A 25,933-nucleotide genomic window follows, 5' to 3' on the forward strand; every position below is an offset into this window, starting at 1 on the left:
TGCTGGTTAGTTGTATCGAAGTTGTGAATGAAAAACGATTTATTCAGACGTGCGTACTGAGTTTTTGGTGCCGTTGCCTGAGATCACAATTTCGTGCACCATTAATCTTGATTCTATATACATCGATATTCCATCAAATACTTTTCATTTATAAAATTAATCACATTCCCGGAATTAATATCTTTAATTTGATATGCATTTCCAGAATACAATTCGATTACTTGAAAAGGCCCTTCCCAAGTATGGGACCACTTGCCAATAAATCTTGATTTCTTTTCCATTGGCAATACAACTTTCAAAACCAAGTCTCCTATACTAAAACATTTCTCTTTTACTCGACGATTATATCTTCGAGCAATATTTTCCTTTTGTCGAATCATATTCTCAAGAGCCAAAACATGCTCGGAGTCTAAATCATTTAATTCATCATACATTGCATTCCAATAATCATCAACTGGAAACTCATCTTGCCTCAAAATCCTCAACGTATTGAGATTAATTTCTAAAGGCAAAACTGCATCATGCCCATATACTAATTTATAAGGAGAAGTACCTGTTGAACCTCTTAGTGAATTTTGATAAGCCCACAATACCTGACTCAAAGTCTCATGCAAAGTTCGAGGTCTGTTTCTGATCTGTTTTTTAGTCATACTAATTAAAATTTTGTTTGCCGCTTCGACTTGCCCATTGGCCTGAGCATAATAAGGGGTTGAAGTAACTACTTTAATATTTCTCGAAACTGTAAAATTCTTAATTCGCTGACCAGTGAACATAGTCCCTTGATCAATACTTAACCTTTGAAGAATTCCAAATCGATGGATTATATATTCGTCAATAAAATCTATCACTTCATTTTGCCCAGCCTCTATTAGAGGAACAGCTTCGACCCACTTTGTGAAATAATCTATGGCCGCCAAGATAAATTTATGATTCTTCGACGAAGGAGGGTGTATCAACCCAATTCGGTCTAAAGCCCAACCTCGAAATGGCCATGGCTTAAAGATCGAATGCTACTCAGATGCTGGGATCTGTTGCACCACTCCATGGCGTTGACACTCTCGACACGCCTTTGCATAATCGATGCAATCTTTAACCATCGAAGGCTAATAAACATGATTTCGACGTAAAACCCATTTCATTTTTATCCCGGCCTAATGGGTACCACATATACCTCTATGGACTTCCCCTAAAACAATATATTTATTGGCTTGATTTAAACATCTCGATAGACTTCCATCGATTCCTTTCTTGTATAACTCATTAGCCATTAATACAAAATTCATTGCTTTCAACTTTATCTTTCTATCCACTTGAATACTGAGATTCTTTAAATACTCGGCAATCGGTTTTCTCCAATCATCATCTTCCCATTCATCCAAACTCAAAGCTTCTCTTTCATCCACCGGCACTAATATTTGGGAAATTTTTGCCAATTTTCTTAGTGTTTCAGGGCCTATTTTATATCTCGAAGCAATATGAGCCAACTCGTTAGCAATTTCATTCTGAATTTTCAGAATATGGACTAATGAAACCTTTCAAAAGGAAGTTAATAATTCCCATGCCGTTGTTAAATATTTTTGTAACTTCTCATTGTTACATTTGAAATCCTTTGATAACTGTTTCAGAACTAATTGAAAATCGCCTAGGATTTTAACTTCTAAAGCCCTTTTTCCGATCAAAATTTCAAGGCCCAAAATTAAAGCTTTGTACTCAGCCACATTGTTCGAGCAAGAATATTTTAACTCAAACAAAAATTCTGATGGAATTCCTTCTAGTGAGATAATTAAAATTCCCACTCAAGCACCATCTTTGTGCTTTGAACCATCAAAATATAACTTCCAATAATCAACATGAACTTCAATTATATTTACCCCTTGGTCATTCAGATTATTCGAATGATTAACTAAAAAATCTGCAATGACCTGTCCTTTCACAGCCTTGGCTGCAACATATTGCAAGTCAAACTCTGTTAATGCCAACGTCTATTTCCCTAGTCGACCTCACAACATCAAAGAAGTCAACATATATTTAACGAGGTTAGCTTGTGCAATAATTTTCACAGGTTTGGCAGCTATATAGAACGTTAACTTTGTACAAGCGTAATACAAAGATAAGCACAACTTTTCAATAGGTGAATACCTTGTCTCGATATCAGTTAAAACTCGACTAAGGTAATAAACAGCTCGTTCATGGCCATTCTCATTATCCTGAGCCAACATACACCCAATCGTGTTCCCAAATGTAGCAATATATAGTTTCAAAGGTTCATGAGGGCGAACATTCGCCATTATTGGTGCTTTGGCAAATAAGCTTTAATTGACTCGAAATCTTCTTGATGTTCTCCCATCCATTCGAACTGTGATTCATTTTTTAGTTTTACTAAAGGTGCAAATATTCGAGTTCGACCTGAAAGATTCGATATGAACCTTCGAAGATAATTAACTTTTCCAAGAAAAGATTGTACTTCTTTTTTTGACTTAGGAGGGGATAATGCCAGAATTGCATCAGCCTTATTCTTATCGACAGCAATCCCCTTTTTATGGACGGCAAAACCTAAAAGTTCCCTGCTGACACACCAAACGCACATTTTAAAGAATTCATTTTTAATCCTTTCTTCTGCATAGTAATAAATGCTCTTCTCAAATGATCGATATGTTGAGTTGCCGAATTTGACTTAACCATAACATCATCAATATATACCTCCATAAATTTCCCAATATACTCATGGAAAATGGTATTCATAGCACGTTGGTATGCTGCACCAAGATTTTTTAAACCGAATGGCATAACTACCCACTCATAAGTACCCAATGCCCCAGGACATCATAAAGCAATTTTGGACACATCATCTTCAGCAATAAAGATCTGATTATATCCTGAATAACCATCCATAAAACTTAGAATTTCATTCCCTATAGCAAAATCAATTAACATATTTGCTATAGGCATAAAATACTCATCTTCGGAGTGGCATTATTCAAATCTCTAAAATTAATGCACACTCTTAATTTTCCATTCTTTTTCATCACAGGCACAATATTCGAAACCCACTCAACATGTCGAGCAGTTCGAATGAATTTCGCTTTAATCAAGCGTTCAATCTCTTCTTTAATCTTTTGATTAACTACAGGAGCAAATCGTCGAGGCGTTTGCTTTACAAGTCGAACGTCTGGTTTTAGCACTAATCGATGTTCCACAAGAGAATGATCGAGACTAGGCATTTCATGATAATCCCAAGCAAAACAATCTCTGACCTCATGTAAAAGATGGTATAATTCAGTTCGAAACGGAGCCGCCAAACCTTTACATATATATGTAATTCTAACATCGTCAATAGATCTCAAATTAATTTTTTCTAACGGATCCTATGATTTGAACCCTTTTGCATGTTCATCATCTTTTATTGAGTATTTTTTAAAACCCAAAGGTTCTAAATCATAGATGCAATCAAAAGATAAATCAACTAATTTATTAGGGTTAGAACGAACTTGTCGATTTGCTGGATTAACAATAGCTCGATTTTTAATACAATGAACTTCTGCTATTTCAATAGCAATACTAATAATATCATCATATTTATGTAAATAAGAATAGCTTAAACCATGACTAAATTCGATAGAAGAAATCGAATCTTTAGTATGAGAAGAAAAAGAAATTACATTCCTAAATGATTCAACTTCATCAGAAGAATCACCTTTATTTTCAACTGAAAGGAAATTACTTAGATACTTATTTAAAGTTACCAGATAATCCAAGACATCTTGCTCACTTGCCATCGAAGAGCGTCCTTGAATCACCACTTATGTGGAACACTCCCACCCAGTTGGAGGAACGCTAAGTTGTGGATAACGAAGCTTCACATTTAAACCCTCTGAAGTCAGATAGCACCCTTCATAATTGAATGAATTGAGTACCCTGTTAACAATCAAAGGCTTTAGTTTTGGGCTATACACCTTGAAATCGACATGCAACTATTTGACATGTAAATTCGAATCAGCCTTGACTACTTTAGGTTTTCCATCATTTGTCCAAAGAAGGATGCTCTGATGCACAATTCATGGTACAGCTCCAACTCCATGAATCCAATCTTGACCCAACAAGGCATTATAACTTGCCTTCAAAGACACTACCACGAAGATAGTGTTTCGATCAGAAGTTCTAATCTTCACCCCCAGAGTAACTAACCCTTTAGCAGGGGTCAATGTACCACTAAAGTCCGTCACTGAAATATTGGTTGGGATCAAATCATCAAGATGCTTGCCTACCTTCATCAACATCCTCTCAGGAAACAAGCTTATAGCTGCTCCTCCATATATTAAAACTTTGTTTACGTTAATCCTACTCATAGTTGCAGTTATGTGAAGTGGGCGCAGATGGGATTCTTGTTTCTCAGAAGGCCTTCGAAAATAACCTGGTTCATCCTCATATCGAATGAACGAGAAGGCTTCCTCATCTTCCATGTCATAACCATCCTCAGGATCACCTTCATATTCTCCAAAGTACTCAGTTGGAATAATCGAAATGGTACCGACCATTTTCTCTTCTCCTTCTTCAAAGTATTCTTCATCCAAATCAACACCCTTGTCTTTATCAGCAACTGTAATGCTAACCACTGCTTTTCCTTTATCTAATTTCACGGGAGACGGAATTCCTTTCGGATATGTCTCTCCATTAGTCGGAAAGACTATTCGAGAATGTATAGACGGTGTTGCCCCCTCTACCTTTTCAACAGAAGATACCTTAGGTGGTTGTTGTCCTCTTCAACCTTTGCCTCGTGGGTACCCCCTGGCTCGGCCACGAAAATAGGGATAACGCCCTCGAGGAGGACCTCTATGCCCCCATTGCAGGTTATGTCTGTAATAAACATCTCTGTTATGGAATTCTTGACAATTTCGAATCCATTATACACCTAGATCATGAGACCAGCTTATAGGCGCAGTAGTACTTTTCTGAGGGTCACTAGAACTTTGCCCCTCTTCCCGTCGAATAGGATGCCTTTGACGAGCCTACTCCTCTCGATGAGCCAGTTTTTTCTTCATTCTTTCTTTTTCAAAAATTTCTGTAGCCTCAGCATCGAATACTGTATTGCATTGGAGACACAGAAATACATCCCGATCCTTGAGTTTCTGCTGCATCAAAAAACTCTAAAAACCCATCCCCTACACCGCGGTAGACAGCATGGACATTCGATTCGAAATCCCCCAAAAGACACATCGAAGTCATAAGACATTCCAACCATATTCACACCCAAATATGGCACAGCAAAACTGGCTTTGGAATCGAAAGGATCAGAATAAACTTTCATCTCCTTTTTACCATCATCAAACTTCAATCATCCTTCCATGATGGCTTCTTGTATTAAATCCATGAAATGAACACAATTGTTAGTCAAATGACTAGTTACTTGGTGAAACTTACAATAAGGATTCCTTTTAAATCTTTCACTGAAAGCAAAGCTCTGCCTTCTGGTAAAATGACTAGCATGAACATCCTCTTCCATTTCATTCTTTCTTCTCAATAAATCATTTCTTGCTTGGGGACAAGCAAGCTTTAAGTTTGGTGTTGTGATGACAAGTCATCTTAGCCCAGTTTCACTAGCCTTTTTCTTTTGTTTTCAATTGAATTATGCACTTTCTTGAGCCATAAGCAAGCCAATTGGGTAGATTTTCATGCTTCCATTGATTTAATCAACCATGTATGAATTCATGCTATTTCATGAGGTTTTATGCTATAATTGTCACATATTATGAAAGAATGAATATCTCATGGTTTTGAGCATAGCTTTGATGTGTTTGGTTGATTAATGATAGGTGAAGAAAGCTTGGAGAAAGGTTAAAGCAAGGAGGAATGGCTAGGAGGAAGAGAGGACAAAAAGTTTGAGCAAAAGTTTGCCTCAAACTTTAGCTCAAACTTTTGGAATAAATGAAAATGAACCAGGGAGCAAAAAGCTGGACCAAAAGTTTGCCTCAAACTTTTTGGCAAACTTTTGGCATCACAAATCAACACCCTGGAGAGCAAAAGTTTGCGCCAACGTTAGCCTCTAACTTTTTGGCTAACGTTGGCGCATGAACAACACACCCTGGAGAGCAAAAGTTTGCGCCAACGTTAGCCTCTAACTTTTTGGCTAACGTTGGCGCCATGAGTGTGCAAGGGGAGGCCAACGTTGGAGCAAAAGTTTGACCCCAAACTTTTGCCCCAACGTTGATATCAGCAAAAGAGGGTGGCTGATGTGAAAAGTTGGAGTAAAAGTTTGCCTCAAACTTTTACTCAAACTTTTACTCAAGCTTTCATGATTCCAAACCCGGTTCAATTCGGTTCTTCTTCAAACTCCAAGAGCAATCAACCAAGGCCTCTATTAACCCAATTCCATCAAGAGCAAAGGCCCAATTGAAGGCTTGAAGACCATTTGAAGAAAGTGTATAAATAGCATAGGATTTAAGTTTTTCGGAGAGCTTCCTTTTTAGAATTTTCAATACTTGCAGTAGAGAGTTTTCTTTTCGGTTTGATTAGTGCACTTAGTGCAGAGCTCATTTTACATTCTAGCACTGTTGTTTTAATTCAAGAGAATTGGGGAGGAGAATTGATCTCTCTTCTTCCTTGTTCTTGCCCAGCACTCTTTAATTTTCTTGCTTCGGATCTTGGGTGGAGAATTGAAGAACTTCTATTTCAATCTCACCTTGGGATCTTGTTTAATTCTCTGCTTAATTAAATTTCAGTTTCGGTTAATTGCTTCTTCATCTACTTTCTTTGCAATTTACATTTCCTTTGCAATTGTTCTTGTTGGATCTAGGAAGGCATTGAGATCTAGACTTGGTTATCTAGTCTCTTGGGTCCTGAGATCTGAATTCCAATTTTACATCCTCTGTTTAATGCTTTTCAATCTCATTTACATTTCTATTTTTAGATCCGATTCAATCCAAGTTATCTTCTACTTCCCTGTTCGTTGCAATTTACTTTTCCTTATTTAATTTCTGCAAATCCAACTCCCAATTCCCTTTACAATTCAAGCCATTTACATTTCTTGCACTTTAAGATTCTGAAATTTACATTTCTTGCATTCTAAGTTTCTGCCATTTAATTTCTTGTTCTTTAAGATTCAGCACTTTAATTCCTGTTCTCTTTAATTTCATGCCAATTACCCATTCCCTTTACTTTCTATGCAATTTAAATTTTGCAAATCACGAATCTCTCAACCAAATCTTGATTCGCTTGACTAAATCAACCACTAAACTAAAATTGCTCAATCCTTCAATCCCTATGGGATCGACCTCACTCCCGTGAGTTATTATTACTTGATGCGACCCGGTGCACTTGCCGGTTAGTTTTGGGTGTTTTGGAGAAATTTGTTTTTCCACAAAAATATCCCATCAAGTTTTTGGCGCCGTTGCCGGGGATTGATTAGATTGACAATGATTAAGTGAGGTGGTGATCTAGATCAAGCACTTTTTCTTTATTTTTCTCTAATTTTGACTAACCCACTAACTGTTTGAATTTTTGCTTAAGCTAACTAAAACTTCATTCTAGCAGTAGATTGAAGTGTCACTGGTTTGAGTGTTTCTTATGTTCTGCTTGTATGTCAGGTACAAGAAGAACCACACCCACCTTTCATGAACAAGACGAAAGAACTCTCAAGAGGTTAAGAAGAGCTGAAAGGGGGAAAAATATTGTTATAGAAGAGGAATCAGAAGAAGAATTCCAAGATATGGAGGAACATTCAACCAATCCACCTGGTGGAGCAGACAATAACAACAACAACCCACCCTAGAGGAGAGTTTTGGCCTCCTACACCTTTGTAAATGCTAGACATTGTGGAAGCAGCATTCTCACCCCTAATGTCAATGCAAATAACTTTGAATTGAAGCCACAACTCATTACATTGGTCCAAAACAACTGCTCGTTTGGGGGAGGACCATTGGAGGATCCAAATCAACATCTATCTACCTTCTTAAGGATTTGTGACACTGTCAAGTCCAATGGCGTGAATCCTGAGACCTACAAGCTTCTGTTGTTCCCGTTCTCATTAAGAGACAAGGCCGCACAGTGGCTTGAAACTTTTCCTCAAGGAAGCATCACTAGCTGGGATGATTTGGTGACTAAATTTCTAGCCAAATTCTATCCACCCCAAAGAGTCATCAGGCTGAAAACTGAGGTGCAAACATTCACACAATTGGATGCTGAAAATCTGTATGAAGCATGGGAGAGATACAAGGCTCTGCTGAGGAAATGTCCACCAGAAATGTTCACTGAGTGGGACAAGCTACAGAACTTCTATGAAGGACTCACTCTAAAGGCTCAAGAATCACTTGACCACTCAGCTGGAGGATCATTGCAACTGATGAAAATAGCAGAAGAAGCTCAAAATCTTATTGACATGGTGGCCAACAATCAATATTTCTTTGCTCACCAAAGAAATCGCCAACCATCACAAAGGAGAGGAGTAATGGAGCTAGAAGGAGTGGACTCAATCTTAGCTCAAAACAAGATGATGCAGCAGCAAATTCAACAATAATTTGAGCAAATGGCCAAGAGGATTGATAGCCTCCAAGTTGCAGCAGTTAACACAAGCCAACCATCATCTACATGGGGGCAAAATGAAGAAACTCAAGAAGAACAACAACAAGAGCAAATGCAGTATATGCACAACCAAGGACCAAATGAAGTGTATGGTGATACATACAATCCATCCTGGAAGAACCACCCAAACCTCAGATGGGGAGATAATCACACCCAAAACCAACAACCATGGCAGAGGAACTCAAACCAAAACAACCCAAGAAGCAACCAAAACCACAACCAGCAGCAAACTAACCAGAACCCCTACAGAAAACCTCAAAACAACTACCCCAACCCCAACCAGTACCAATCCAATAACCAACCCACCAATCAAAATGCCTACCATCCACCACCCACATCTCATAACCCACCTCAAGTATCACCTGAATCTCAAAGACTCACTAACTTGGAGACCTTGATGGAGAAAATGTTGAAACACCAGGAAATGACAACCAAGAACCATGAAGCCTCCATAAAGAGCCTAGAGAGGCAGATGGGGCAAATCTCCAAGCAGATCTCTATTGAGAGACCTTCAAGCTCTCTGCCGAGTGACACAATTCCAAATCCTAAGGAAGAATGCAAGGCAATACAATTAAGGAGTGGGAGAACATTGATGAGCAATAATGACACTACAAAGAAGCAAGCAGAGAGCAGCAAAAGGCCAATAGAAGATGAGGAGCAAACAAAGGCAGATGAAATCAAGGATCAAGTTGTGATGCCAAACAAGAGATTGAGAAACTCAAAGAGAAGGACAACCCACCACACGGTTCAAAAGAAGTAACTCAGGGACTGCAGCAAATAGGAAAGAGCATCACACCTCCACTGCCATATCCCCAGAGGTTCAACAAAGAAACTAAGGACCAACATTTTCATAAGTTCCTTGAGACTTTCAAAAAGCTGGAAATCAATATTCCCTTGGCTGAAGCACTTGAGCAAATGCCTCTGTATGCCAAGTTTTTGAAGGAGCTTATCAACAAGAAGAAAAGTTGGGATGAGAAAGAAACCATACTGCTTACTGAGGAATGCAGAGCCTTGATTCAAAAAGGGCTTCCTCCTAAGCTTGAGGACCCAGGGAGCTTTTTGCTACCTTGCACCATTGGGGAATTAACCATCACTAAAGCAATGTGCGATCTAGGAGCAAGTATCAACTTAATACCATCATCCTTGGTAAAAAAGTTGCATATAGAGGAAGTTAAACCAGTACAGATATCTCTAGAGCTAGTAGATAAGTCAACTTATACCCCAGGGGTATGATTGAAAACCTTCTGGTTAAGGTGGACAATTTCATATACCCTGTAGATTTTGTGGTTCTAGATTCAGATGGGGATGATGGCGACTCTATTATACTAGGAAGGCCATTCTTGGCCACTGCTAGAGCTATCATAGACATAGAGTAGGGAGAACTAACTCTCAGGATGCATGATAAGAGTGTCACTCTGAAGGTATTACCAGAAGCCCAGTTTAGTAATAAGAGGAGGGACTATATGGAAATTGACAAAGTGATTCACAACAATATCCCAAGGCAGAAGATTGTGCAGAAGGATGAAAAAGTCCAAGAGGATATTGGAGTATTAGCCACTGAAGAGAGAAATCCCCAAGGTAAGTCTACAGCCATAAAAGAAAGATCAACAAAAAAAGGGATGAAACGCAGAAACAAAACAAAAAGGGGTTGGAAGAACAGGAAGATTCCAACAGAGGGGCTTTCCAAAGGTGACAAAGTGCAATTGATATATCAACAACTGGGAGCAAGCCGACAGACTGATGACTATTACAATGTCAGCAACATACTCTCGTTGGAACATGCTGAAATTGAACACCAGAGAACAAAGAGGAGGATCACAGTCAGGGGAGGACAATGGGATAAGGAAAAAGAGGTCCAGAACCTACAGCCTTCTTGAAAGGAATTGAAAGATGTCAAGCTAGTGACAATAAAAGAGCGTTTGTTGGGAGGCAACCCAACCTGAGGTAGTTTTCTTTTCATAGCTTTTTCAATAAAAATGTTGAATAATTAATATGTATTGCAAGGAGCTAAGTTTGGTGTTGCACACCAAAAACAACTCAAGGGAGAATGGAGGATTCCAAGTTTGGTGTTCCACCAAAACCTCATTCAAAAAGCACATTTTAACTTTCCGCATATTGCTAGTTCCAAGCAATCAAACAGATTATTCAGCCACTTAACTGCTTTTTTTAGTCTTAAACTTCATAATCTTTAGCAAGGACACAAAATTTTGCCTAGAGTTAACCTGCTGTGTCCAGAAAAGTGGCAAGAAATTAAGTTTGGTGTTCCCACACCAAATTGAATCCACAAGCCACAATCAATTCATGCATACTAACTGGTCATCTAAGGGCTTGAGAAGCAAGCAACTTTTGAGAATTATGCAGGGAATTCACCACCATTTGAAGACACTATGCATCATAACTCAAAAGGGCACAACAGAAGGAAGGACAAAGGAACTGCAAACCAATAGGTTGTATTTACACTTAACTCTTACTGTTGAAAGATGTTTTGACTTGTGTTTTGTTAAAGTGTTCATCTAATACAAGTAGAATCACTCTTAGAATAAGTAAGCTAGTCTATGTGTGTGCTTGTGTGTTTACTTTCACTGAACAAAAAGCATGCTTTGTCCCCTGCATTTTCAATTCAATAAAAGAAATGTTTGAATGTGAAGTGAGATAGTTCTCTGTTAGATAGAAGTACAATAAAAGTAAGTGGTGGTGTGTGTGTGATTGTATAATAGCTCACTTTAGTGAATAAAAGAACTAGGATGTCTCCTTCTAAGTATAAAGTGGCCTACTGTCTATGAATCTCAATCAAATAAAAGTCCTTGGTTAGACAGAAAAACAATAAAAGAAAAAAAAAAGGGGAGAAAAAGAAATAGCCAAAGAGTGGCAGAACAAAAGAAAAACAAAAAGAAACAAAGCTGGACACCAATAGCTTGAACCTTAGAATATATGCCTGTGGTGTCTTTGTATTAGGATCTGCTTGGATTATTAAGCTCTTTGGAGTGCATCAACACTTGATGACTTGGGTTAACTAACCCGGGATCATCAGCTGAAAGTCCACTATCAAGAGCAACCTAACTACAAGGCATTTAGTAGCCCAAAGAGGTGCTGGGCATCAATGTTCTAAGAAGGAATGTGAGCCAAGTGTCTATAGTGAATAATGTGTCAAGTATAAAGAAAAGGAAATGAACTTGCTACACATGACACTCAAATAAAGCTTATGAACAAAATAATAGCCAAGGATAAAGAAATAATGAGAGGTCATAGCAGTATGTTACTTGAAGCTTGAAGGAGACTTTCTAGGCTTAAGAGTCAATAAGAGGTGAGTGTTTACATATCCACATAAAACCCCATGAACTACCAATAACACTCTACTAGCATGAACATCATCTTCCATTTCATTCTTTCTTCTCAATAAATCATTTCTTGCTTGGGGACAAGCAAGCTTTAAGTTTGGTGTTGTGATGACAAGTCATCTTAGCCTAGTTTCACTAGCCTTTTTCTTTTGTTTTCAATTGAATTATGCACTTTCTTGAGCCATAAGCAAGCCAATTGGGTAGATTTTCATGCTTCCATTGATTTAATCAACCATGTATGAATTCATGCTATTTCATGAGGTTTTATGCTATAATTGTCACATATTATGAAAGAATGAATATCTCATGGTTTTGAGCATAGCTTTGATGTGTTTGGTTGATTAATGATAGGTGAAGAAAGCTTGGAGAAAGGTTAAAGCAAGGAGGAATGGCTAGGAGGAAGAGAGGACAAAAAGTTTGAGCAAAAGTTTGCCTCAAACTTTAGCTCAAACTTTTGGAATAAATGAAAATGAACCAGGGAGCAAAAAGCTAGACCAAAAGTTTGCCTCAAACTTTTGTCCAAAATTTTGGGCAAAAAGCTGGACCAAAAGTTTGCCCCAAACTTTTGTGCAAACTTTTGGGCAAAAAGCTGGAGCAAAAGTTTGCCTCAAACTTTTTGGCAAACTTTTGGCATCACAAATCAACACCCTGGAGAGCAAAAGTTTGCGCCAACGTTAGCCTCTAACTTTTTGGCTAACGTTGGCGCATGAACAACACACCCTGGAGAGCAAAAGTTTGCACCAACGTTAGCCTCTAACTTTTTGGCTAACGTTGGCGCCATGAGTGTGCAAGGGGAGGCCAACGTTGGAGCAAAAGTTTGACCCCAAACTTTTGCCCCAACGTTGATATCAGCAAAAGAGGGTGGCTGATATGAAAAGTTGGAGTAAAAGTTTGCCTCAAACTTTTACTCAAACTTTTACTCAAGCTTTCATGATTCCAAACCCGGTTCAATTCGGTTCTTCTTCAAACTCCAAGAGCAATCAACCAAGGCCTCTATTAACCCAATTCCATCAAGAGCAAAGGCCCAATTGAAGGCTTGAAGACCATTTGAAGAAAGTGTATAAATAGCATAGGATTTAAGTTTTTCGGAGAGCTTCCTTTTTAGAATTTTCAATACTTGCAGTAGAGAGTTTTCTTTTCGGTTTGATTAGTGCACTTAGTGCAGAGCTCATTTTACATTCTAGCACTGTTGTTTTAATTCAAGAGAATTGGGGAGGAGAATTGATCTCTCTTCTTCCTTGTTCTTGCCCAGCATTCTTTAATTTTCTTGCTTCGGATCTTGGGTGGAGAATTGAAGAACTTCTATTTCAATCTCACCTTGGGATCTTGTTTAATTCTCTGCTTAATTGAATTTCAGTTTCGGTTAATTGCTTCTTCATCTACTTTCTTTGCAATTTACATTTCCTTTGCAATTGTTCTTGTTGGATCTAGGAAGGCATCTAGACTTGGTTATCTAGTCTCTTGGGTCCTGAGATCTGAATTCCAATTTTACATCCTCTGTTTAATGCTTTTCAATCTCATTTACATTTCTGTTTTTAGATCCGATTCAATCCAAGTTATCTTCTACTTCCCTGTTCGTTGCAATTTACTTTTCCTTGTTTAATTTCTGCAAATCCAACTCCCAATTCCCTTTACAATTCAAGCCATTTACATTTCTTGCACTTTAAGATTCTGCAATTTACATTTCTTGCGTTCTAAGTTTCTGCCATTTAATTTCTTGTTCTTTAAGATTCAGCACGTTAATTCCTGTTCTCTTTAATTTCATGCCAATTACCCATTCCCTTTACTTTCTATGCAATTTAAATTCTGCAAATCACGAATCTCTCAACCAAATCTTGATTCGCTTGACTAAATCAACCACTAAACTAAAATTGCTCAATCCTTCAATCCCTGTGGGATCGACCTCACTCTCGTGAGTTATTATTACTTGATGCGACCCGGTGCACTTGCCGGTTAGTTTTGGGTGTTTTGGAGAAATTCGTTTTTCCACAAAAATATCCCATCACACTACTAGGGAGTTTCTTAAGTAAAGAACACACATAAGGACGACCTTTCTTAAGTTCGGCCAAATCAACCTCCGCCTCTAAATCGGACTCCTCCTCAAAGGATTCCATGGCCACCTAAGCAACTTTTTCCTTTCGAGAAAAAGTTTTACTTTTCAACCTCCTTTCGCTCTTATACTTCTCTTTTTCTTTATTCAAAATTTCTACCTGGCGAACACTTTTAGCTAAATGGGCCAAATCAGGAATATGCACATTGAGTAATTTTCGACGGATATAAAATCCTAACCCCATAACTGCTATCTTTACTACTTCTCTTTCAGGAAGAGATACATAGCATCGACTTCTGGCATTCTTTAAACAAATCATATAATCATCAATGGTTTCACCATCTTCTCATTTCAAAAACCACTAAGTCAGTAACTGCCACATTCACTTATCCTCAATAAAACTGGGCATGAAGGGCAGTTTCTAACTAAGCCCATGTTGTTATCGAATTTGGTCTATGATTTAAAAACCAAGTAAATGCATTCCTCGTTAATGAGGAAGGAAAAAACTTCATTTTCAAATTTTCATCATTGGCTAAATTTCAAATCTCGACCAAATATCGAGCAACATATTCAGTAGTTAACTCTCCAACTTCTCCTACAAACTTAGTAATTATTTTAGGATTTTTCACTCCCCATGGCACTTCAGCCATTTGAACATTATGAGGAAAAGCTGACACAAATTGGGGTTGATTCATGAATCCTATATTGAATCCAACCCTATTCAGAACATCTTCCACAATTCTGGTAACCTGATAACGTTCACCGACTGAATTAACACGTAATCGAGCCAAAACATCATCTGCATTTTGACCATGAAGAATTAAATGCGGATTTTCTCTGTTTCTAAAAACATCATTATCATTTTGAAATGGGTTTTCAAAATCCTCATTATTTCCTCTGGAATTCTGCCTTTCTCCTTCATCATAATCAACGATTCGAGCAATTCGCCCGACTTGCTTTGCAATACGATCAAATTTTGATTGGTGATCATCTATCATAGGATTCAGAATTGTAGTCATTTTTTGGGTCAATAGATTGATCAAGTCATGATGACTTTCTTCTACATGTTGCCAAAATGCTGCTATTGAATTAGAAGCATTCGATGTAGAGCCAACATTATAATCACGAGAATACTTAGAATGCTGTTATGGATTTTGAGCATCGTTTACTCCATTCACACCCCCAAATCGAATCGGAGGAACAAAACCACTCACTAGCGGTGTATAGCCAGGGGGAACGCCATAAGGAGGCCAGCCAACAGTTACTTGGCACAGAATCGGTGGTGGATTACCACGTGGACGAGTATTATGTCCGTTATTTCCAGCCTGCACATTTGTATCCGCTACACTTTCACTCATAACCACTCCTTATGAACGTGAAGTAATGTCCGAAGGTTGTACAAGTATTAGTGCACTATAATTAGTAGTTGAACCACCATTCACATTCGACACTTCATCAGCCATGTGAATAACCCTTCCACTTCTTAATTGCATACACTAAGTGACACCAAAATCATTTGACACACTTCAATTTAATAACCGTCCCACTAGGAGTGCCAATTTGTTTTGTCGATTTTTAGCAAATCGATAGTGGTTCGATTTTAATGGTCTGGGAGCGAAACCTACTCCTCTTTTTTGCGAGTACCAGTTTTCTAGAAATGCATCGAAATTTCTCAAATTAGACAAGAATTAAAGAAAAAGACTGAAGGAATGAAAGATAAAGATTTTGAAAATAAAATTGACTGAAATCGAAATAATTTGTAATGAATTTAAATAAAGAGGTAAATTGTAATACCCTAACCATCAAAATGTCATGCTTCCAGCTACGCCACTCTGAAAGCTCGGGTATTACGATGACTTTTAAAATATTTAGTACTAAAATATGAGCCTGTTTGAAACTTAAACTGAATTTTTCAAAATATACATCTATACTTTAAATACAAATTACAAAACTTACAAAGAATACACATATATATACATATTATAAATTTACAAGCATTGCATAATCAAATTCCTATCCCTCTGTTAAAAATTTGTACAGATAAATGCGAGGGAAAAAGTAACTAATATGACATAAAACATCGTTTGAACAGAAAAGAAATAAAATGGGCTCTTCTGAACTTCGTCATCCATAACTTGAAAAGAAAAGACCTGTAAGGGAGTGAGAACATCGTCCTCACTGGTTCTCACTATAGGGTTAGAGAATTGCTATAATAAGATACGTAAAATAAAACTATTTTTAAAGTATAGTGATCATTGCTCGTCTTATGTGCCTTTTCAAAAACCAAAAGTTCACATTCAAAAATCTAAAAATCCTTTTTTTAAAGAGAACTTGGTTAATTCCTTAAAATCCAAAACACTTTTTTCCTTTCTTTTAAAAAAGTTTTCCTAAACAGTATGAATGACAAACCTGTTCCACGCATAGGTTTATTAAGTCTATGCTGAACCAGTTTAATTTTTCATACAGAACTAGACCTCAAACAAAAACCAATCACGGCCTCAGAACCATCCAAAACCAAACACAGCCTCAGGCCCAAACAACTCAATCAACATCCAATCCACCACAATCCAACCAATTTCGCTCACAAACACAAGTAAGGAGGTTCAAACACAATCAAAGCAGTTACATCAAGTATAGCAATTAGCAGTTAAACATGATTATTCACATAGGCAAACCACATATACAATAGACACACCCAATCAATGTCACATAGATGCAAATGATGCATGCCTATCCTACTGGCCATGAGCTCACGCGTCGGTTATGTTGCCAAACCCGACTCGGATAAGCGGGATCAGACCACTATCTTATCTGTAGGTTCCATAAACAAGCGGGATTAAACCACCATCCTTGCCCAGAACATGCAAGCGGGATTAAACCACCGTCCTTGTCTCCACAGTAAGCAGGATTAAACCACCATCCTTACTGGGCACACAAAACAATATGCAAGCAGGATCACACCACCATCCTTGCTAAACAATTCATCAATACGTGAGCGGGATAAAACCATCGTCCTCACTGCAGGTGGGATAAAACCACCATCCCTGCACAAAGGTTTACGCACTGAGCAAGCGGAACTATACCACCATCCTTGCCAGGCCAGAAACCTTCATCATATTTTCAGTAATATCCACAATCAATCAGGCTTAAAATCTTATTTAAAAAAAAAATCATTCTTGGCCCATTTACTTTCAATAACAAACATATTCAAAGAACACTTTTCCTCAATTCAATTTCCTTTCAAAACATAGCCACTTTCCACAATATCTGTCCAAAACTCCCAAATGACTTCAAAACCAAGCCAAATTTAAATTCTCTTCTAAAAACTCAAAATCATTCATTCTAAATCAGAATTTGGTCATAAAATTCCTCAACAGAGTCTCAAGACTTTAGGGGAGACTAACCTAACTCATTTCATTAAATTCATTGAAAACCTCTTAAAACCTTAGCTTCTTGATTTGAATAAAGAAAAGAGAATTTAAACCAAAACAAGTCATGTATCCAAATATTCCAAACCAATTTCAAAACCAACTTCCTTAAACCAAAACCAAATTATTTAAACCGAAAACAATTTCAATTTCATTCTTAAAGTTGAAGCGTACCCAAAGGCTTGGAAATTGTTTTAGTTTTGCTAAATTAAAATTTCAAAGAATACTTCAAACTTTTCCTAAAAATTCATAAAGTGAAATTAGTCAATAAAAATTCAAGTTTCTTTTAAATCCCCTAAAACTCCTCCAAATCTGCTTAAATAAATCACATTCAAAACATAATAATTTTCTTAATAAAATAAGTTCAAACATAATTCATTTATCAATAATTTAATTCAAAGCATCATTCATTATTTTTAAAATAACGTTTCAAACAAAATCTCGAATTTTATAAAAATTTCGGCAGCACCTCCCCTAAAACTTGGATTTTGCCACCCTTTTCGGGTTCACACCAAACTAATCCTCAACCCTTCCCAACAAATTCAAGACCAAATCAGTTTCCAATAAAATAAAACTCAGACTTTCAAACATTAAAATCATTTCAAATCAAATCAATCGGATATCTCCAATTTAACAAAATCAGACAATATTTCAATCAAACAGACAACCATATTCATCCAAGACAAATCAGACAATTCATAAGACTTACATAATCACCAAAAATGCATTTCGCACATCATATTAATTTATAACAGTTTCAATTTAAAATAAATTAGTTTCTAGAAAAAGCCCCTACCTTGATAAGTGGAAACCATAACCCAAATGCCTCACAAAAATACTTTCGTCTCGACCTGAATCAACGACAACCAAAACCTCAGCTCCGCTTGCTTTCTCAATAGCAAAAATAGCCTCAAACACAACATGAAAACTCGGTTTCTAATTCCTAAAAACATTAATATCGCAAAGACTTTAATACACATAACAGAACACTAACACGGGGGTTATCGGAACATAAATACTTGCTGTAAAAGAAAATAGAGCAGTGGCGGTCTCTGAACTGATCCGGAGGCAGCCCCGGCAGCCACCCCAAGCGACAGCAGCAACCTGAACAACATGCAGCGACAATGAAGTTCCCGGAAACTCAACGTAAAGGAAAACCAACTTAAAATCCTTACCGGCAGTGGATCTCAGTGGCGACAGAGGCGTGCCTGGCGGCAGAGGCTCGGCCAGAAACTTCGGCAGCGGTGGGTCTAGTGGCTGTCCGGACGAAGACGGCGACGGCAATGCCACACGCACGTCCCGTCTCTCCTCGTGAACTCACTCTCTCTCATTAGCTTTAATGGTGACGATGGCAGCCCCAAGGCAGACTAGAGGCGATGGCAACGGTGATGGGTCAGGCTAGACGGACCGGCGATGACGGGCCAAGCGCGCGACTCCTCTCCCCGTGGCTGAGCTCCCTCGAACGCGTTCTTCCTCTCTCTTCCCTCTACTCTTAGCGCTCTCTCCTCAGCAAAGATCCTCAAATTAGACAAGAATTAAAGAAAAATACTAAAGGAATGAAAAATAAAGATTCTGAAAATAAAGTTGACTAAAATCGAAATAATTTGCATTGAATTTAAATAAAGCGGTAAATTGCCTTTGATTGAACTAAGGGACTTTTCGACATGGAAATTAAAGATACTAAAATGTATATTTGGTGAAAAAATTAAATGGTATTCGAAAGATAAATTTGCAAGAAAAGCAAAGCAATGAGCGGATATTTTATACACTTTTTGGCATCATTTTCATATAGTTTTCATTATGTTTTGTTTAAGTTCTATTATATTTTAATAATTTTTAGTGAAACATTAATATTTTTGGATTCTACTTTGAGTTTGTGTGTTTTATAGTGATTTCAGGTATTTTCTGGCTGAAATTGAGGAGCTTGAGCAAAAGTCTGATTCAGAGACAGAGAAAGGACTGCAGATGCTGTTAGGATCTGACCTCTGTGCACTCGAAGGAGCTTTCTTGGAGCTACAGAAGTCCAAATGGTACGATCGCAATGGCTGTGGAAAGCTAACGTCCAGGTCTTTCCAGAAATATATAATAGTCTATACTTTGCTCTGGAAATGACGGACCAAAACTAGCATTCTACGCTAGTACTCCACCCTCTTCCTTGAGCGTCCAACGCCCAAAAAGGAGTCCCAAGCCAGCGTTCAATGCCCCCAAGGGATACTAGCTCATGGATTTCGCTCAATCTCAGCCCAAACACTCACCAAGTGGGCTCGAAAAGTGGATTTTCACATTGCAAGACTAGTTTATCTTATTTTCTGTAATTCTTAGTTAGCAAACTAGTATATATAGGAGAAGATCACCCATGTTTAGGATCTTCTACCTGAGCTCTTGCCCACTCTACACATTTTTCATTGTTCCTTGTACAGTATGAGTCACTAACCTCCTAAAGTTAAGGTTAGGAGCTCTACTGATTCTTATGAATTAATAATATCACTATTCTACTTCAATCTATGCTTGATTCTATTCTAAGATGTATCTTTGTTCTTCAACCTTATGAATCGGATGACCCGTGACAAACATCCTCATTCTACATGGGTTCTTGTGATTCCTTGATGGGATAGTATCGAACCACCAGCTTGATTATACATCTCTTAGACGGCTAATCTATGGCTTCGTTGGGGACTTCTCGAGACATCAGTTCAGCCGAGGTGCAGGGCGATTAGGGCCTTTGTGGTATTGGCTAGAGTCAAAGAAGCAGCGTTTTCTGATTTGGAAGATCTGACCTTGTCTGTGGCATTTTGAGTAGGATCACCAAGGGAATGGACTGCTAGAGCTTCACCCCTAATCAGATTGGATGACCGCAGACCTGGCATTTGATCTGAAGAAAAGGAGATTAATTACCGCTGATCCGGCATTAAGCATATACAGCCTACTGATGAGCGGATAATTTATACGCTTTTTGGCATTGTTTTTAGTATGTTTTTAGTAGAATCTAGTTACTTTTAGGGATGTTTTCATTAGTTTTTATGTTAAATTCACATTTCTGGACTTTACAATGAGTTTGTGTGTTTTTCTATGATTTCAGGTATTTTCTGGCTGAAATTGAGGGACTTGAGCAAAAATCAAATTCAGAGGTTGAAGAAGGACTGTTGATGCTGTTGGATTCTGACCTCCCTGCACTCAAAGTGGATTTTCTGGAGCTACAGAACTCGAAATGGCGCGCTTCCAATTGCGTTGGAAAGTAGACTTCCAGGGCTTTCCAGCAATGTATAATGGTCCATACTTTGCTCAAGTTTAGACGACGAAAACTGGCGTTCAACGCCAGTTCTCTGCCCAATTCTGGCGTCCAGCGCCAGAAACAAGTTGCAAAGTGGAGTTCAACGCCCAAACTGGTACCAAAACTGGCGTTCAACTCCAGGGATGACCTCTACACGTGTAACACTCAAGCTCAGCCCAAGCACACACCAAGTGGGCCTCGGAAGTGGATTTATACATCAATTAGTTACCTCTGTAAACCCTAGTAGCTAGTTTATTATAAATAGGACCTTTTACTATTGTATTAGACATCTTTGGATTATCTTTTGATCTATTGATCATGTTTTGAGGGCTGGCCTCTCGGCCATGCCTGGACCTTCACTTATGTATTTTCAACGGTAGAGCTTCTACACTCCATAGATTAAGGTGTGGAGCTCTGCTGTTCCTCAAAGATTAATGCAAAGTACTACTATTTTCTATTCAATTCAACTTATTCCACTTCTAAGATATTCATTCGTACTTCAACCTAAATATGATGAACGTGACAATCATCATCATTCCCTATGAATGCGTGCCTGACAACCACTCCCGTTCTACCTTCGATTGAACGAGTATCTCTTAGATTACTAACACAGGGGACCGAGTCCGAGATATTGGGATCTTCGTGGTATAAGCTAGATTGATGGCGGCATTCATGAGAATCCGGAAAGTCTAAACCTTGTCCGTGGTATTCCGAGTAGGATTCTGGGATTGAATGACTGTGACGAGCTTCAAACTCGCGAGTGCTGGGCGTAGTGACAGACGCAAAAGGATAGTAAATCCTATTCCAGCATGATCGAGAACCTCCAGATGATTAGCCATGCAGTGACAGCGCATCGGACCATTTTCACAGGGAGGAATAGGATGCAACCAACGACAAAGGTGATGCCTCCAGACGATTAGCCGTGCTGTAACAGAACATTTGGATCATTTTCCCGAGAGAGATCGAAAGTAGCCATTGGCACCGGTGACATCCTTACATAAAGCCAGCCATAGAAATGAGTAAGATTGATTGGATGAAGACAGCAGGAAAGCAGAGGTTCAGAGGAACGAAAGCATCTCTACACGCTTATTTGAAATTCTAACCAATGAATTACATAAGTATTTCTATCCTTATTTTAGTATTATTTTCGAAAACCCCATTACTATTTTATATCTGCCTGACTGAGATTTACAAGGTGACTATAGCTTGCTTCTTACCAACAATCTTCATGGGATTCGACCCTTACTCACATAAGGTATTACTTGGACGACCCAGTGCACTTGCTGATTAGTTGTGCGAAGTTGTGAACCATGGTATTGGCATCATGTTTTTGGCGCCATTGCCAGGGAAAGAAAGAGCAATGAATTTTACATAATCAAAGTGTAGTCACAATTTCGTCCACCAAGTTTTTGGCGCCGTTGCCGGGGATTGTTCGAGTTTGGACAACTAACGGTTCATCTTGTTGCTCAGATTAGGTAATTTTCTTTTTGTTTTGTTTTCAAAAATTTTTCAAAAATTTTTCAAAAATTTCTCCTTTGTTTTCGAAAAAATCTTAAAATAAAAAAAAGTTTTCAAAAATATAATAAAAATAATGTTTTCAAAAATAAATTATTCTATGGCTTCAAAACTTTCAAGAATGAATTCTAGAGTGTCATGGTAACATGTTGAATCCTATCTGGCTGAAAAGCCATACCCAAACTCCTTTGGGATTGGTCTTCAACTAATCACCTCAATGGATGTAAATCCATTCTAAAGCTTGAATGGCTATTAAGCCATGTCTGACCCTTTGATTGGAGCTTTAGACTAAAGAGCACAAGATTCCTGGAATTCATATTAAAGATTTTGAAATCCTTATTTTTGTTTTTCAATTAATTTTCGAAAAAAATACAAAAAAAAATTAGAAAATCATAAAAATCAAAAATATTTTTGTGTTCTTGTTTGAGTCTTGAGTCATGTTATAAGTTTGGTGTCAATTGCATGTGCATCTTGCATTTTTCGAAAAAAACTCATGCATTCATAGTGTTCTTCATGATCTTCAAGTTGTTCTTGGTAAGTCTTCTTGTTTGATCTTTGCATTTGCATGTTTTGTGTCTTTTCTTATTTTTCATATGCATTCTTGAATTCTTAGTGCCTAAGCATTAAAGATTTCTAAGTTTGGTGTCTTGCATGTTTTCCTTGCATTAAAAATTTTTCAAAAATGTGTTCTTGATGTTCATCATGATCTTCATAGTGTTCTTGGTGTTCATCTTGACATTCATAGCATTCTTGCATGCATTCATTGTTTTGATCCATAACTTTCATGCATTGCATCATTTTTCTTGTTTTTCTCTCTCATCATAAAAATTCAAAAATAAAAAAATATCTTTCCCTTTTTCTCTCTCAAAATTTCAAAAATTAGATTTGACTTTTCCAAAAAATTTTTAAAATCTAGTTGTTTTTATGAGTCAAATCAAATTTTCAATTTAAAAATCTTATCTTTTTCAAAATATTTTTCAAAAATCAAATCTTTTTCATTTTTCTTAGTTATTTTCGAAAATTATAAAAATGTTTTTCAAAAATCTTTTTCTTATCTTTATCACATAATTTTCGAAAATAACATCACCAATTAATGTTTTGATTCAAAAATTTCAAGTTTATTACTTACTTGTTAAGAAAGATTCAAACTTTAAGTTCTAGAATCATATCTTGTGATTTCTTATGAATCAAGTCATTAATTGTGATTTTAAAAATCAAATCTTTTCCAAAACTAATTTCAATCATATCTTTTCAAAAATATCTTCTCATCTTATCTTTTTCAAAAATTTGATTTCAAAATATCTTTTCTAACTTCCTAACTTCTTATCTTTTCAAAATTTGTTGCAACTAACCAACTAACTTTTTGTTTGTTTCTTATCTTTTTCAAAACCACCTAACTAACTCTCTCTCTCTCTAATTTTCGAAAATATCTTCCCTCTTTTTCAAAATTTCTTTTTAATTAACTAATTATTTCAATTTTTAAAATCTTAATTTTCGAAAATTACTAACATTTTTCAAAAACTATTTTCGAAAATTACTAACTCTTTTTCAAAAATTATTTTCGAAAATCCTCTCCCTCTCTCATCTTATGCTATTTATTTATTCTTCTACTAACACCTCTTCCTCACATCACTCACCAAATTCGAACCCCCCTCTTCTATCTGTGTTCGAATTTTTTCTTCTTCTTCTCTTCTTCTACTAACAATAAGGAACCTCTTTACTGTGACATAGAGGATTCCTCTTCTTTTCTTTTTCTCTTCTCTTTCTTATGAGCAGGGACAAAGAAAAAGGCATTCTTGTTGAAGCTGATCCAGAACCTGAAAGGACTCTGAAGAGGAAACTAAGAGAAGCTAAATCCAGAGACAACCTTATTGAAAATTTCGAACAAGTAAAGGAGATGGCAGCCGAACCCAACAACAATAATGCAAGGAGAATGCTTGGTGACTTTACTGCACCTAATTCCAATTTACATGGAAGAAGCATCTCCATTCCTGCCATTGGAGCAAAAAACTTTGAGCTGAAACCTCAGCTAGTTTCTCTGATGCAGCAGAACTGCAAGTTTCATGGACTTCCATCTGAAGATCCTTTTCAGTTCTTAACTGAATTCTTGCAGATATGTGATACTGTTAAGACTAATGGAGTAGATCCTGAAGTCTACAGGCTCATGCTTTTCCCTTTTGCTGTAAGAGACAGAGCTAGAGTGTGGTTGGACTCTCAACCCAAAGACAGCCTGAACTCTTGGGATAAGCTGGTCACGGCTTTCTTAGCCAAGTTCTTTCCTCCTCAAAAGCTGAGCAAGCTTAGAGTGGATGTTCAAACCTTCAGACAGAAAGAAGGTGAATCCCTCTATGAAGCTTGGGAAAGATACAAACAGTTGACCAAAAAGTGTCCTTCTGACATGTTTTCAGAATGGACCATCCTGGATATATTCTATGATGGTTTATCTGAGCTATCAAAGATGTCATTGGATACTTCTGCAGGTGGATCCATTCACCTAAAGAAAATGCCTGCAGAAGCTCAAGAACTCATTGACATGGTTGCAAATAACCAGTTCATGTACACTTCTGAAAGGAATCCTGTGAATAATGGGACACCTATGAAGAAGGGAGTTCTTGAAGTTGATACTCTGAATGCCATATTGGCTCAGAACAAAATATTGACTCAGCAAGTCAATATGATTTCTCAGAGTCTGAATGGAGTGCAAGCTGCATCCAACAGTACTCAAGAGGCTTCCTATAAAGAAAAAGCTTATGATCTTGAAAACCCTGCAATAGCAGAGGTGAATTACTTAGGTGAACCTTATGGAAACACCTATAATCCATCATGGAGAAATCATCCAAATCTCTCATGGAAGGATCAAAGGCCTCAACAAGGCTTTAATAATGGTGGAAGAAACAGGTTTAACAATAATAAACCTTTTCCATCATCCACTCAGCAACAGACAGAGAACCCTGAACAAAATACTTCTAATTTAGCAAACTTAGTCTCTGATCTATCTAAGGCCACTGTAAGTTTCATGAATAAAACAAGGTCTTCCATTAGAAATTTGGAAGCACAAGTGGGCCAGCTGAGTAAAAGGATCACTGAAATCCCTCCTAGCACTCTCCCAAACAATACAGAAGAAAATCCAAAAGGAGAGTGCAAGGCCATTGACATAACCAAAATGGTCGAACCCAATGAGGGAGAGGAGGACGTGAATCCCAAGGAGGAAGACCTCCTGGGACGCCCAGTGATCAATAAGAAGTTTCTCTCTGAGGAACCAAAGGAATCTGAGACTCATCTAGAGACCATAGAGATTCCATTGAACCTCCTTAAGCCATTCATGAGCTCTGATGAGTATTCCTCTTCTGAAGAGAATGAGGATGTTACTGAAGAGCAAACTGCCAAGTTTCTTGGTGCAATCATGAAGCTGAATGCCAAATTGTTTGGTATTGAGACTTGGAAAGATGAACCTCCCTTGTTCACCAATGAACTAAGTGATCTGGATCAACTGACATTGCCTCAGAAGAGACAGGATCCTGGAAAGTTCATAATACCTTGTACCATAGGCACCATGATCTTTAAGGCTCTGTGTGACCTTGGATCAGGGATAAACCTCATGCCCCTCTATGTAATAGAGAAACTGGGAATCTATGGGGTGCAAGCTGCTAAAATCTCATTAGAGATGGCAGATAATTCAAGAAAACAGGCTTATGGACAAGTAGAGGACGTGTTAGTAAAGGTTGAAGGCCTTTACATCCCTGCTGATTTCATAGTC

General features: G+C 37.6%; 1 non-coding gene across 1 annotated transcript; it reads right to left on the reverse strand.

Moving 5' to 3' along the window:
• Positions 1-24,472: 24,472 nt before the first annotated feature.
• LOC148577366 (small nucleolar RNA R71) lies at positions 24,473-24,576 on the reverse strand. Its single transcript, XR_015904058.1, has one exon. It is a non-coding gene; the product is annotated as a small nucleolar RNA R71 (small nucleolar RNA).
• Positions 24,577-25,933: the final 1,357 nt, after the last annotated feature.

Source organism: Arachis ipaensis, chromosome B1 (assembly GCF_059453495.1).
Source record: "Arachis ipaensis isolate K30076 ecotype BB chromosome B1, ASM5945349v1, whole genome shotgun sequence".
NCBI classification, from domain to species: Eukaryota; Viridiplantae; Streptophyta; class Magnoliopsida; order Fabales; family Fabaceae; genus Arachis; species Arachis ipaensis.